The 12,317-nt window shown below is 44.1% G+C and overlaps 1 long non-coding RNA gene across 1 annotated transcript in view; it reads left to right on the top strand.

Annotated features, from left to right (window-relative positions):
* Window positions 1–5,079, top strand: part of LOC110596965 (uncharacterized) — a 62,187-nt gene extending 57,108 nt beyond the window's left edge. The window contains exon 6 of the long non-coding RNA XR_013434655.1: window positions 1,596–5,079. This is a non-coding gene — a long non-coding RNA (uncharacterized LOC110596965). The remainder of the gene's footprint in view (window positions 1–1,595) is intronic.
* Window positions 5,080–12,317: the final 7,238 nt, after the last annotated feature.

The following is a 12,317-nucleotide window of genomic DNA, read 5'->3' as shown; positions in this document are numbered from 1 at the left end:
ATCAGGCTCAGTACCCCCTGTCCACAAAAGTTCTTCTGGGCCTACAACCTATTATTCAGGACCTTTTTAGCAAGGGGTACCTCCATCCTGCTCATTCCCTTTACAATACTCCCATACTAGCAGTAGAAAAGCCCAACATGTCCTATCGCTTAGTTCAGGACCTACGACTCATCAACACCTCCGTTAGGCCCATACATCCTTTGGTTCCCAATCCATACACCCTGCTGTCTCAGGTCCCCCACACTGCCACCCACTTCTCGGTCATAGCTTTAAAGGATGCTTTCTTCTCCATTCCCCTTGCCCCCGAATCACAAGATCTTTTTGCCTTTACCTAGACAGATACCACCACCAGACATTCTTGACAACTAACCTGGACTGTTCTTCCTCAGGGATTTCGAGATAGTCCACACCTCTTTGGACATACCTTGGCCTCCAACCTCCAATCTTTTCACCCCCAGTGCCCCAAGTCCACCCTCTTGTAATTTGTTGATGTTCTCCTCTATAGCCCGTCCAAAGGGCGCTCAACAGATGACACAGTTCTTCTACTTAATTTCTTGGCCTTAAAGGGATATTGGGCCTCTCCACAAAAGGCCCAAAGAGCATGTAAAGAGGTCACATATCTAGGGTTCTCTATCTCTCAAGGGAAAAAGGCCATTACAGCAGACAGAAAACAGCTTATTGTGTCTATACCTACACCAAAGACCAAAGATGACATACTCTCCTTCTTAGGTTTCGCTGGGTACTTCAGGGCCTGGATTCCTAATTTCTCCCTCCTTGCCAGGATGCTATGTAATCTGGCCAAGGGTCCCCAAGATGAACCCCTACTCTCAGTGGTAGGGAAGCCCTTTACAATCCTTAAAAAGGCCCTCCTCCGGGCACCCACCCTGCATCTCCCTGACCTCTCCTGATCCTTCACCCTCTATGTACGTGAAAAACAGGGACAAAGTCTGGGCATTCTGGGTCAGGAATATGTCCCCACATTTACACTAGTGGATTACCTATCCAAACAGCTTGACCCCACCGTCAGGGGCTGGCCCCCATGCCTCAGAGCCCTAGCAGCAGCACATGACCTCCAGAAAGAAGCACACAAGCTTACCTTTGGCTCCCCACTAACCATCTCATCTCCTCACCATCTAAAGGATTTCCTCACTTACAAGGGGCTACAGTCACTTCCTGCTTCCAGGGTTCTATCCCTCCTTGTCTCTCCTTGAAAATCCCTCCATCTCTTTTCAGCCCTGCTCTCCATTAAACCCTGCCTCCCTCCTCCCATCTTCTGCCTCACAAGATCCCGTTCACAAGTGCCTGAGGTATTAGAGACAATTTTACCCTGTGTTGGAGGCCACGACCAAGTCAAGATGGCACCTGGCAGTTTGCCAGGAGGAGTGGTTTGTGAGGCAACGCCACTGAGCCATCAAGATGGTGGGGACTCCTTATGGCTGATTGCTGTATCTGTAGGAGAGCAATGCTATGATTGGATGATGCTGATTGAGTCACGCTTTATGTAAATCAGTTATATATATATATATATATATATATATATATATATACACCTCTGCTGTTCCACAATAAAGCAATTCCTGCTTCAACCTTCACAGTTGCTTGTCACCTCTCGGTTACTTTGCCCAGCTGGACTGCGGCAAGTGGTGGCCCTCATGGGGAACTCCAGGACACTCGGGGGTAAGTGACAAGGTAAGCTGCCTGTCCCTAGAAATAAATAGGACTAGAGGAAAGCTGCTTGCTTTCCTGAGGAACAGATAGGCAAGAGGACAGATAGCCATTTCAAGAAAATAGAAAAATATCTATTGATACAGTGTGTTTGTGTTATCTTAGTGTGTTGTGTTGTCTTTGTTATGAAAATATGGGATTAGAAGTTAGTAAAAATCAAACCGAAAGGGTGTTAAGTAAATTGCTAAAGGAAGGAGGCACCCCAGTAAAACCAAGAACAATTAGGGCATACGTTGATATGATTAAAAAATGTAGCCCATGGTTCTTAGAGGAGGCGTTGTTAAATATACCACAATGGAACCATCATGGTGAAGATTTAAAAAAGATAGAAAAGCCCAGGAACTCTGCCAGTCAGCACATTACCATTATGGACGTTGATATGATCTTGTTTGCTTAGTCCAAAGCCTTCAGTTCAGACTATAGGAGAGGAAGGAGAAGACATTTTAGATTAAGTAAAAGAGGTGGTCTCTCGAGCTAGTCAGAAAGGGGAAGAAAGTTCAGAGGAGGAAGGGCTATCAGGGGAGGAGTTACAACAGGAGGCTGATACTAACCCCTTTCTATCACCAGAGGGCGTAAGTATTCAACCAACAGCTCCACCTATGTATATGGGGACAACATATGCTGGGTGGCCCCCACCCCCCATAGTTGATAGATGGGATCCTGAGACAGGACCTTGAAGATTAGCATGCCCTGTACTTGAGGATGTGGGAGGGCAGTGATATCACCAGGCTTTGGATTTTAAAACTGTAAAGCAGTTAAAAGAAGCTGTAGCAGCCTATGGTCCTCAAGCCCCTTTTACCGTAAGCATGGTTGAAGCCATTGCAAGTTTAAACTTGACACCAGCAGATTGGGATAGAATGAGCAAAGCTGTGCTAAATGGAAGACAATATCTGTTATGGAAAGTTACTAATCAGGAATTGTGTGTGGAGACGGCTAAGTGAAATGCAGCAGCTGGTTATCCTCAGAGAAATCTAGATATGTTGCTAGGAGAGGGACCTTATGAGGGTCAGCAGCAACAAGCTGGATATGATCCTGCCATATACTTACAAATCACTTCAGCTGTGGTTAAAGCATGGAAAACCCTACAAGGACAAGGGGGTTTACAAGGTCAGCTATCTAAGGTAATACAAGGAGCCAATGAACCTTACGCTGAGTTTGTGGATAGGCTTATGCAAACAGCAAGCAGAGTCTTTGGGGATGTAGAATAAGGGATGCCATTAATAAAACAACTAGCTTATATACAAGCCAATAGATGGTGTAGGGAGGCTACTTGACCTTGGAAACAAAGATTTAAATGCATACATTAAATTGTGCAGAGATATTAATGAACCAGTGGTACAGGGGCAAGTCTTGGCAGCTGCAGTAACCCAAGGAGTACAACAGGCTTTAGGTGCTAGGCCAAAAACATGTTATAATTGTGGTCAAGCAGGACATTTAAAAGGAGTTGCCCCATAGGAGGAGGGTTTAAAACAAGTAACAAAACTGGGGATGATCAAAAAAGAAAAATACCAGGTGTTTGCCCATGATGTCGTAGAGGAAAACATTGGGCTAGTGAATGCCATTCTCAGACTACTGTAGAGGGTACTCCGTTGCCAAAAAACGGACAGGGGGGCCCAATGCCCCGGGGCCCACAACTACAAATATATGGGGCATTGAAGGAACCCAAGCAACACCATCAGGGTAGTGCCCAGGACACATTATCCGTTAACTCCCTTATCAGACAAAGCAGAGGGAACACAGGACTGGACATCTGCACCTCTGCTGGAGCAGTACTAACTCAGAGATGGGAGTTCAAATCATTCCCACAGGGGTAAAAGGACCTCTTTCCCAAGGAACAGTAGGCTTATTATTAGGACGCAGTTCTTTTACTCTAAAAGGACTTATGATAAGTCCTGGGGTAATTGATCCCGATTATGAAGGTGAGATAAAAATTATAGCCAGTTCTCCCAGGGATATCTCAGTAATTTCACCAGGAGATAGAATATCACAGTTATTAATAATACCCAGTTTACATGACAAATTTTCACCTGTAGGATTTATAAAAGGAGGATCGATGTTTAATGGGTCTTACAATTATAATACTAGGTACTACGTTTGAGACCAATGTACAAATAAATGAGACTAAATATATAGATTTCAAACCTACTCCTGTTTGTTTACTTTCACCTTTCCTTTTCATTATATTTAATAATTCTGTTCAGGATAATGTACTAAATTGTTCAGAAAATTGTTTTCTTAGTGCCTGCTGGAATATCACACAGTTTTCTTTAGCCATCATTGCCAGAATTCCTACCTTCATCCCAGTGCCAGTGAAGACAAAAATAGAAGAATTTCCAGTATTACTGAAAACCAAATGAGACTTTGGAATTACAGCTACCATCATCACAGCTGTTGCTGTTTCTGCTGATGCTGCTGCAGCTTCTGCAATAGCTATCACACAAACTGTATAAACTGCTGCATCAATAAATAATGTAACTCAACAAGTAGCACAAGCTTTACAAACACAAAACATTATTAATGATCATCTTAGAAATGGAATTCTGATGCTCAACCAAAGAGTCAATTTACTTCAAGAAGGAATAGACATATTAATGGATTCCTCTGCTTTAAGCTGCTTACAGAACTTACCTGGACTGTGTATCACTTCTATGCATTATGATATTTCTTGAACAGCAAATCTTTCCAGACAACTAGGAGCCATGCTTAATGGCACATGGAATGTAAAGTTTCAAAATTAACTAATCTATTGAGACAACAAATTGTAACTCTTAATAGTATCAGGATATCTTTGCTGACGGTGTCATCGGTGGTACAATTTTTCCAAGGGCTTCTCACTTGGAGCCGCCAATGGCTTGGAATTGTGGCATTTTGTATTCTCCTCCTTCTGCTTGTGGCAGGTTGTTTATGGTGTTTGTGTAGATTACACAGATCCACAAGTATGGCTAAATATGTTGGGCCGGTAGTCAAAGACAGGCAAGATCCAATTACAATGGTAGCAACCTAAGCCAGGAGGCTGACAATTTGAGGGGTAAGGACCATATGTAGTATTGGACTACCTAAGACAGGCATGGTCCCTAAACCACATACTTGTTGTTTAATAAAACAAAAAGGGGGAGATGTTGGAGGCCACAACCAAGTCAAGATGGCACCTGGCAGTTTGCCAGGAGGAGTGGTTTGTGAGGCAATGCCTCCGAGACATCAAGATTGTGGGGACTCCTTATTGGCTGATTGCTGTATCTGTAGGAGAGCCATGCTATGATTGGATGATGCTGATTGAATCATGCTTTATGTAAATCAGTAAGATATATATACCACTGCTGTTCTGCAATAAAGCAGTTCCTGCTTTAACCTTCACAGTTGCTTGTCACCTCTCAGTTACTTTGCCCAGCTGGACTTCGGCAACCCTGCCCTACCACCATTTCTGAGGGACCCCTGCCCTCGGACCTCGTCTGGTTCTCAGATGGTAGCTCCTTTATACATGAAGGGGTTAAAGTGGCGGGATATGCTGTTGTTTCCCTCTCATCCATCATAGAGGCAAAACCTCTCCCACCCAATACCACCAACCAACAAGCTGAACTCATAGCTGCCACAAGGGCATGACGCAGTCCGGCTGCAGCAAAATAACCGGGGGGGGGGGGGTGACGAATAACTTGTGTACGTTGATACAGCAGGAATAGGAGCCATTTATTGTAGGACAACAGAGCTATTTATACATTTCACACAGCTTATCTAACATAAACTAGATACATCAGTCAACCAATAAGGAATCTCCACACTTAATGGCTTGCTTTTGTTATTTCTCAAACCACTCCCTCTGGCATTTTGCCAGGCACCATCCAGACTTAACATTCCCCTGGCAAAATACCAGGTGTTATTTTGACTTGTTTACAGGCCTTAACAAGGGCATGTGAGCTAGCAGAGGAAAAATCCTCTCCCTATATACAGATTCCAAATATGTCTTCCATATCCTGATCTCCCATGCAGCCATTTGGAAAGAAAGGGGGCTATTGACCACCAGAGGGACGGCAGTCATTAATTCCACAGGGACGGCAGTCATTAATTCCACACTTATTTCTGGCCTACTATGAGCCTCTAGGCTGCCTTCCCAATTGGGAATAATCCATTCCAAGGCCCACCAAACTGACTCTTTCCTTACTACTATGGGGAATTCCAAGGCCGATCAAGTGGCTCGATCAGCCGCCCTACAGAGCTTTACCTCCTCTCCACTACTCGTTACCACCGGGGATCAGCCCAAAGATCCCCAACAACTCTTCCAGTTTCTTCAATCTCTATTCCATTCTAGTCCACAGAGTCTCACTACGGTTCTTCACTCCTTTTTCACCCTTTCCCCATGTGATAAGACCCTCCTACAACAGATCACTTCTGCTTGTCAGATCTTCCAGAAAACCAATACCAATACTCCATTAAAACCTAAACCTTTCCCTTCTCATCAGGCCCACAATCATACCCCAGCTGCAGACTGGCAGATTGATTTTACCAACATGCCCCCAGTAAAAATCAAGCCTTTCCCACTTCTAACAAGCGGGCCTCCACGGTAGTTGATCTGTTGCTTACTCACATAATCCCCCGTTTCGGGATGCCCACTTCTATCCAATCAGACAATGGCCCAGAATTCACCTCGCAGATAACTCGGGGACTGGCTCATGCTCTATCACTCTCTTGGCATTTCCATTGCCCTTACCACCCCCAGGCTTCTGGAAAGGTTGAAAGGACCAATGGGTCCCTCAAAGAGACCCTCACCAAGCTCACCATGGAATTAAGCCTGGACTTGGTAAAAGTGTTCCCCTTGGCTTTATTGAGTATTGGGGCCTTACCAAAGAAGCCTTCTAATCTCTCACCTTTCGAAGTCATGTATGGCCGTCTCCCCGTTCCTCCTGGACTGCCTACAGAACCCCTACCCATTTCTGAAACCTATGCCCTGCCCCTCCTCTTCCATCTACGCTCTGAACTCTGGTGCTATCAAGACTGGCTCCTTCCTGACCCCAGTCTCTCCCAAAACCCTACCTCATTAACACCTGGTCAACTTGTTTACTATTTCCCACTGGGGAAAAAGCCCCCTCTAAAACCAAACTGGGAGGGTCCTGTTCAGGTGATTATGTGCACTCCCTTGGTGGCCAAACCCAAGCTATCTAATAACCAACTTACCCTGTGGATTCACATATCCAGGCTTAAGCCGGGCGCTCCAGCACCTTCATCAGAAGAGCTAACGATCCTCACCTGTTATTAAGTACTCTTGTCAATGCTCCCCACAAGATCCCCTCAAGCTCCGCCTCTCCCATGTCTCCATTCTTAGCCCAGTATGTTCCATAAATGGGTTCTCCTAATGCTCCCCCTCATTTCTGGTCCTCTTGGGTCCTCTCTTCGCCTTATGTCTGGAGATTCAAGGCAAGTGAACCTGCCTTGTGGCCACCACTGATTGACCCCTCTTGAAGGTGCAAGGCATCCACTGCTGAATCCCTGGCCTCCTTAATCAGGCCTTGTGGAAGAAAACATTGTCAAGTTCACTGAGTTGGTGGCTACCCTAAGAGCTCCCTCTAGCCAGACCCCCTTCTCCTCCTTACTTGCTTGGATCTGGCCAGTAGTGGGTCCGTTGTGTGTTGTCCTCTTTATGTGCCTGTTCCTTCCCTTTATCATAAAGTTCATTCAGGGTAAAATTTCTAATCAAGCTTTTAACCAGCTTCTCCTCAGGAATTATGAACCAGCCAGGTCTTCTAGAGAACACCTCATAAGTCCTGGAACACCTACTTACAAGCTCTGGCTAGCAACGCCTGGCTTACACCTCCAGTGGAGACCTATGCCGAATGGACTGACATCATCACGGATCTGTGGTGGCAAAGAACCTTCATTGATCTGGTTCCTGAAGTGATACCAGTCTTCTCTGCCCTCCTGTGTGGGCTCCTTACTTCCCTCCTCTCTGATTCTCCCACATCGCCCCATCTCAGCAGGAAGCAGCCAGAATGAGTCGATGACCAATCTCATTTAATAACAAAGAGTGGGGGGAATGTTGGGAGTTGCTTCGGCTCCAAAGATGACGCTGACTGCGCTTCTCTTCCGGTACTAACTTCCCCATCCCCCGAGACAGCAGTGGGAAGAGCGCCCAATGGCGAGCCCTGCTGACTCTCATGATCCTTACGCACCAATCAGAAAGTGCCCCATGCCAACTGTTAAATCGCCCCCAGCTCTATAAAATGTGCAAAGATGTTCCTCAATAAACGGGTATTTCTCGGACGACGAACCTTGTCTGGTCATTCTTTCAGACAGGACATCCCCAAAGACAAATAGAAAACCTTGAAAGGGGCCAGAGGAGGATAAGTCATCTTATCTACAGAGGAATTAAACAACAAATGAAATTGGGCTTCTCTTCAGAAACCAGGCAAGAAGGGATTAGAGGAAAATATGTAGAGTTGGAAAGGCAAAAGAACCTCACTACCCTAGAGTTCTTTATTCATAGAACTTATCCTTCAAATTAAAACTTTCTAAGATTAAAATAATAATAATATTGAATTTGTGGTCAGCAGACCTGCCTTGCAAGAAATTTAACATATCTTCAGAGAGAAGCCAAATGACAAAAAGTCATAAAGTATGGAAGATTTGAGAGAAGAGACTCATGGAGGCATAGAAAAAGGGCCTTTTACTTTTCTTGTTAACAGATACAATTTTGCTTAAGATAATCATAACAAAATACATCTGGTGACAGGGTTTACGGATAAGGATGATGGGAGAGAGGAATCGATCTCACTCTTACAGGCGCCAGCAATTACATGGAGCAGTACAGTACTTGCAAGTCAACTTAGGTTACTTGTATGTTTATGGTATAAATTTTAGAGAAAACATTCAAAAATGTTTTAAAGTATAATTTATATGCTCAAAGGAGAAAATGGAATCAAATAAAATGTTCAATTAAACAGTGAAAGGCAAAAAAATGTGTATGAACTAGAAAACATCAAGGGGAATAAGTAGAAAAGTGCTATCAATTATCACTTCATTTCTTTCTTTTTGGAACGGGAAAGGAATTTTATTCAAGAAGATCCCTCCTGGTGAGCAGGGAGGGTGGATGCCCACACTGGCATCAACTCCATTAAAAACACTCATCTCCTGGCCATCTCATTTTACAGAGAAGGGAAGAGAGTCTTGGAGGAGTTAAGATGTGCCCAATGTCACAGAAACTTTGGAAGTGGCAGGGCTGAGACACAGTCACAGATCTGGCAAAATGCCAAGCTTGTGCTCTTTTAAGCACCTGCTCCAAACATCTCAGGTCAAGAAGGGATTTATTGAAGAGTCAGGTTGGAGTCCTGGACCTAAAGTGGGCTGACTCTGAAAAGCTAGAAATAAATTAAGACTGAACAAGCATAGTAGAAAAGAACTGGCCCCGGAAGAATTCATGATAAATTCTATGAGGTGTGACTACAAACTGAAGTCAAGAAGTTGACTTCACAAGCCCTACCTGATAAGCCAGTCTTGCTGTTTTTATTTACAATTAATTTATTTTTAAACTAGGTATATATGACAGCAGAATGCATTTCTATTCATTGTACATAATTACAGCACAACTTTAAATTTTTATGGTTGTACACAATTTAGCAGTACACCAGTTATAAATGTACCTAGGGCAATGATCTACATCTCATTCCACCATCTTTCCCGCCCCCAAGCACCCTCCTTACCCTCCCTACTCTTTGTCCAATCCAAGTTCCTTCATTTTTCCATTGCCTCCCCCTTTCTCCATTATAGATCAGCATTCACTTATCAGAGAGGACATCTGGCCTTTGTTTTTTTGGGATTGGCTTACTTCACTTAGCATGATATTCTCCAGTTCCATCCATTTACCTACGAATGCCATAGTTTTATTCTTTTTTTGTTCTTATGAAATCATGACAGCAAAATATGTATTTGCAATTTGTAAATCTTTGTTGTTACATGTCACTATTGCTTTTTTGCATGTGTGAGTCATAAAGACACCTGTCCCTTGAGATAAAGTGGGGGCTTAGAAGATCTCTAAGATCTTTTCCAGTTCTTTGACTCTGTGGTTCATCCTTCAGTTAGTGTTCATGATAGCTTTCAAAACTCAGCTTGCAAACCAGTTTCCTCAAGTAGTGTTTCTAGCTTTTCGTCAGCCTGAGCCTGTCATCACTTGTCAATGCTATATACACAGAGAATTGTGGCTAATGATATGGCTATGTATTCTTGATCCATGGATCATATAGGACTGAGGAATCCTCCCCCCATCACTTTAATTATGAATATTTTAATATGCCAACGAAAAGAAACTACCAGAATATCTTAAAAACGAAAAGAAGACCCAATAATATGTTTTGTACAAAACACCCCTATTTTAAATGTAAAAACATTTTTTACATTGTTTTTACATTTAAAATAGGGATTGTTAAGGGATGGAGGAAGATATACTTGCCCTGTTAGTAATTTCAGACAATGCAGACTTCAGAACAAGAAAAATTATCAGGGCTAAGATGAGCATCACATAATGTTAAAGGAGTCAGTTCTCTTAGGAGGTTACAACAATCCTCAACACATATGCACCTAACAATAGAGCTTCAAAACAGAAAAGGGCAAAAACTGATGGAATTGCAAAGAGAAATAGACAAATCTACTCTGAGCATTAGAGACCTCAATGCTAACCCCTTGTGATTGACAGATGCAGCAGGCAGAAAAGCAGTAAGAATACAGTTGACATGAACAGGATCACCAATCACCTGGATCTGATTAACAGTTCTAGAATAATACATTCAGCTAATGAAAAATATTGAATCCTTCTCAAGCCCACATGGACCATCCGCCATTCTGGGTAAAAGGTAAAAAAGGAAAAAAACCAACCACATCTCAACAAGTTTAAGACAGTAGAAATATACAATATGTTCTCAGGTCAAAATGGAGTTCAGAGAAGAGAAACAAAGACCTGAAAAACGCCCAATATTTTAAGCTTAAAGGAGACATTAAAAAATGGATCAAAAAGAAACCTTAAGAGAAATTAAGAATATTTTCCACTAAATGAAAATGAATACACACAACATGTCAGGATGTGTGAATGTGATGTTGGCAGAGCTGAGAGAGAAATTCATAGCATTGAGCATTACGTATTAGAAAAGAAGAAAGACCTGAAATCAATAATCAACTTCTGGTATGGAGAACAAGTTCCAGAGGCCCAGGGAGAAGCTGCAGTGCCTCTTATGGCCTCACCTTGAAAGTTGCAGCCACTTCTACCATATTCCACTGACCACCCATGCCAGCCTTTATTCAGAGAGGAAGGCAATTGTGTAAGTGTGTATTTGCAGGTGTGGGTTGCAGGGGTCATCTGAGAGACAGGCTTCTTTTCTGAGGACACTGGTGTGTTCTAGGCACCTTGCTGGACACAGGCATCTCCCACTGGATCCCTGGAACCCACTCTCACTGCAAAACATTTCACACCCCACACCTTGAGTGCTCAGCACTGTCTATAGAACCATCTGTGATGATGGAAATGTCCCGTCTTTGTGTCCACTAGGGCAGCCACATGGAGGTAATGAGACCCTGAAATGTTTGACTAAGGGACTGAACTGTAATTTAATTTTGGTTGATTTTTGATAGCACAGCTCTAGAGGGAAATGCTGACCACTACAGGGGGTTTACAGTCTCTCCATGACACCCCAGCACCCTCAGGGTCAATCAAGTCCAGCTTCCCGACAATGGCCTCCAGGGCTCTGCATGGTCTATGCCACGCTTCCTACCAGGCCAGGCTCTCCACTTGTTGCCCTGTCTGCTTAAGTCTGTGGAATCAGAGCGCTTGCCACACCTCAGGGCCTTTGCACCAGCTCCTCCCTCCACCTGGAACATTTCCTTCTCTGACTCCCATGAAATGACTCCTTCTTCACCTCACTCTTTAAAACTTTGGATTGTGGTGTTTAGCTGTCTACCAGTGATATTCCCCCGGGAATTCCCAAGGGTAATGCAGGAAGGGGGGCTCAGGGATCTGAGGGGGTAGTGATCAACCAGAAGGGGCAGGATCCCAGAAAGCCAGGGACAGAAAGGGAGAGATGCTGCCTCCTTCCATTCAGACCTTGGGACTGGTTGGTCCTCCTTGGGGAAATCAGAGGCTGAGACACCCCCTCACATCCCCTGGGATGGCATAGGAGAAGATGTACCTGGAGGCCTCAGTCACATGGGTTCTGCAGAAGAGCCTTCTCCAGGAGGGGGATGGGCAGGGTGTGCAGATGCCTTTTCTTAGAATGTCCCCATCCTTGGTTTCATCTGTAGAGTAGCCCTCAGTTGCGGTTTCAGTTCCTTGATCTTGGCCATCAGCTTCGCCAGCTGCTGATGGGGCCTGATGTCCTTCTTCTGAGAGTCCATAGGGTAAAAGTAGCCCTGCAAAGCCTCCCTGTGGGAGTGCATTGATGCACTTTCGGGAGAAGATGCATCTTGTGGTTCAGGTACATTAGGTTTCCAAAACAGGCTGGGCAGATGGGACCTTCTCTTCTAGCAAGAGTTCTGCCATGTCAACTGTCTGGGGAAAATGTACCCTGGAGTGAGTTTCCATAAGTTAGTTGAATGACTGCTGTGACAAGTGACAACCTTTGCAT

This window comes from Ictidomys tridecemlineatus, chromosome 2, assembly GCF_052094955.1.
Source record: "Ictidomys tridecemlineatus isolate mIctTri1 chromosome 2, mIctTri1.hap1, whole genome shotgun sequence".
Lineage (NCBI taxonomy): Eukaryota > Metazoa > Chordata > Mammalia > Rodentia > Sciuridae > Ictidomys > Ictidomys tridecemlineatus.
Note: the sequence above shows the minus strand (reverse complement) of the source record. Positions and strands in the feature narration are given on the sequence as shown.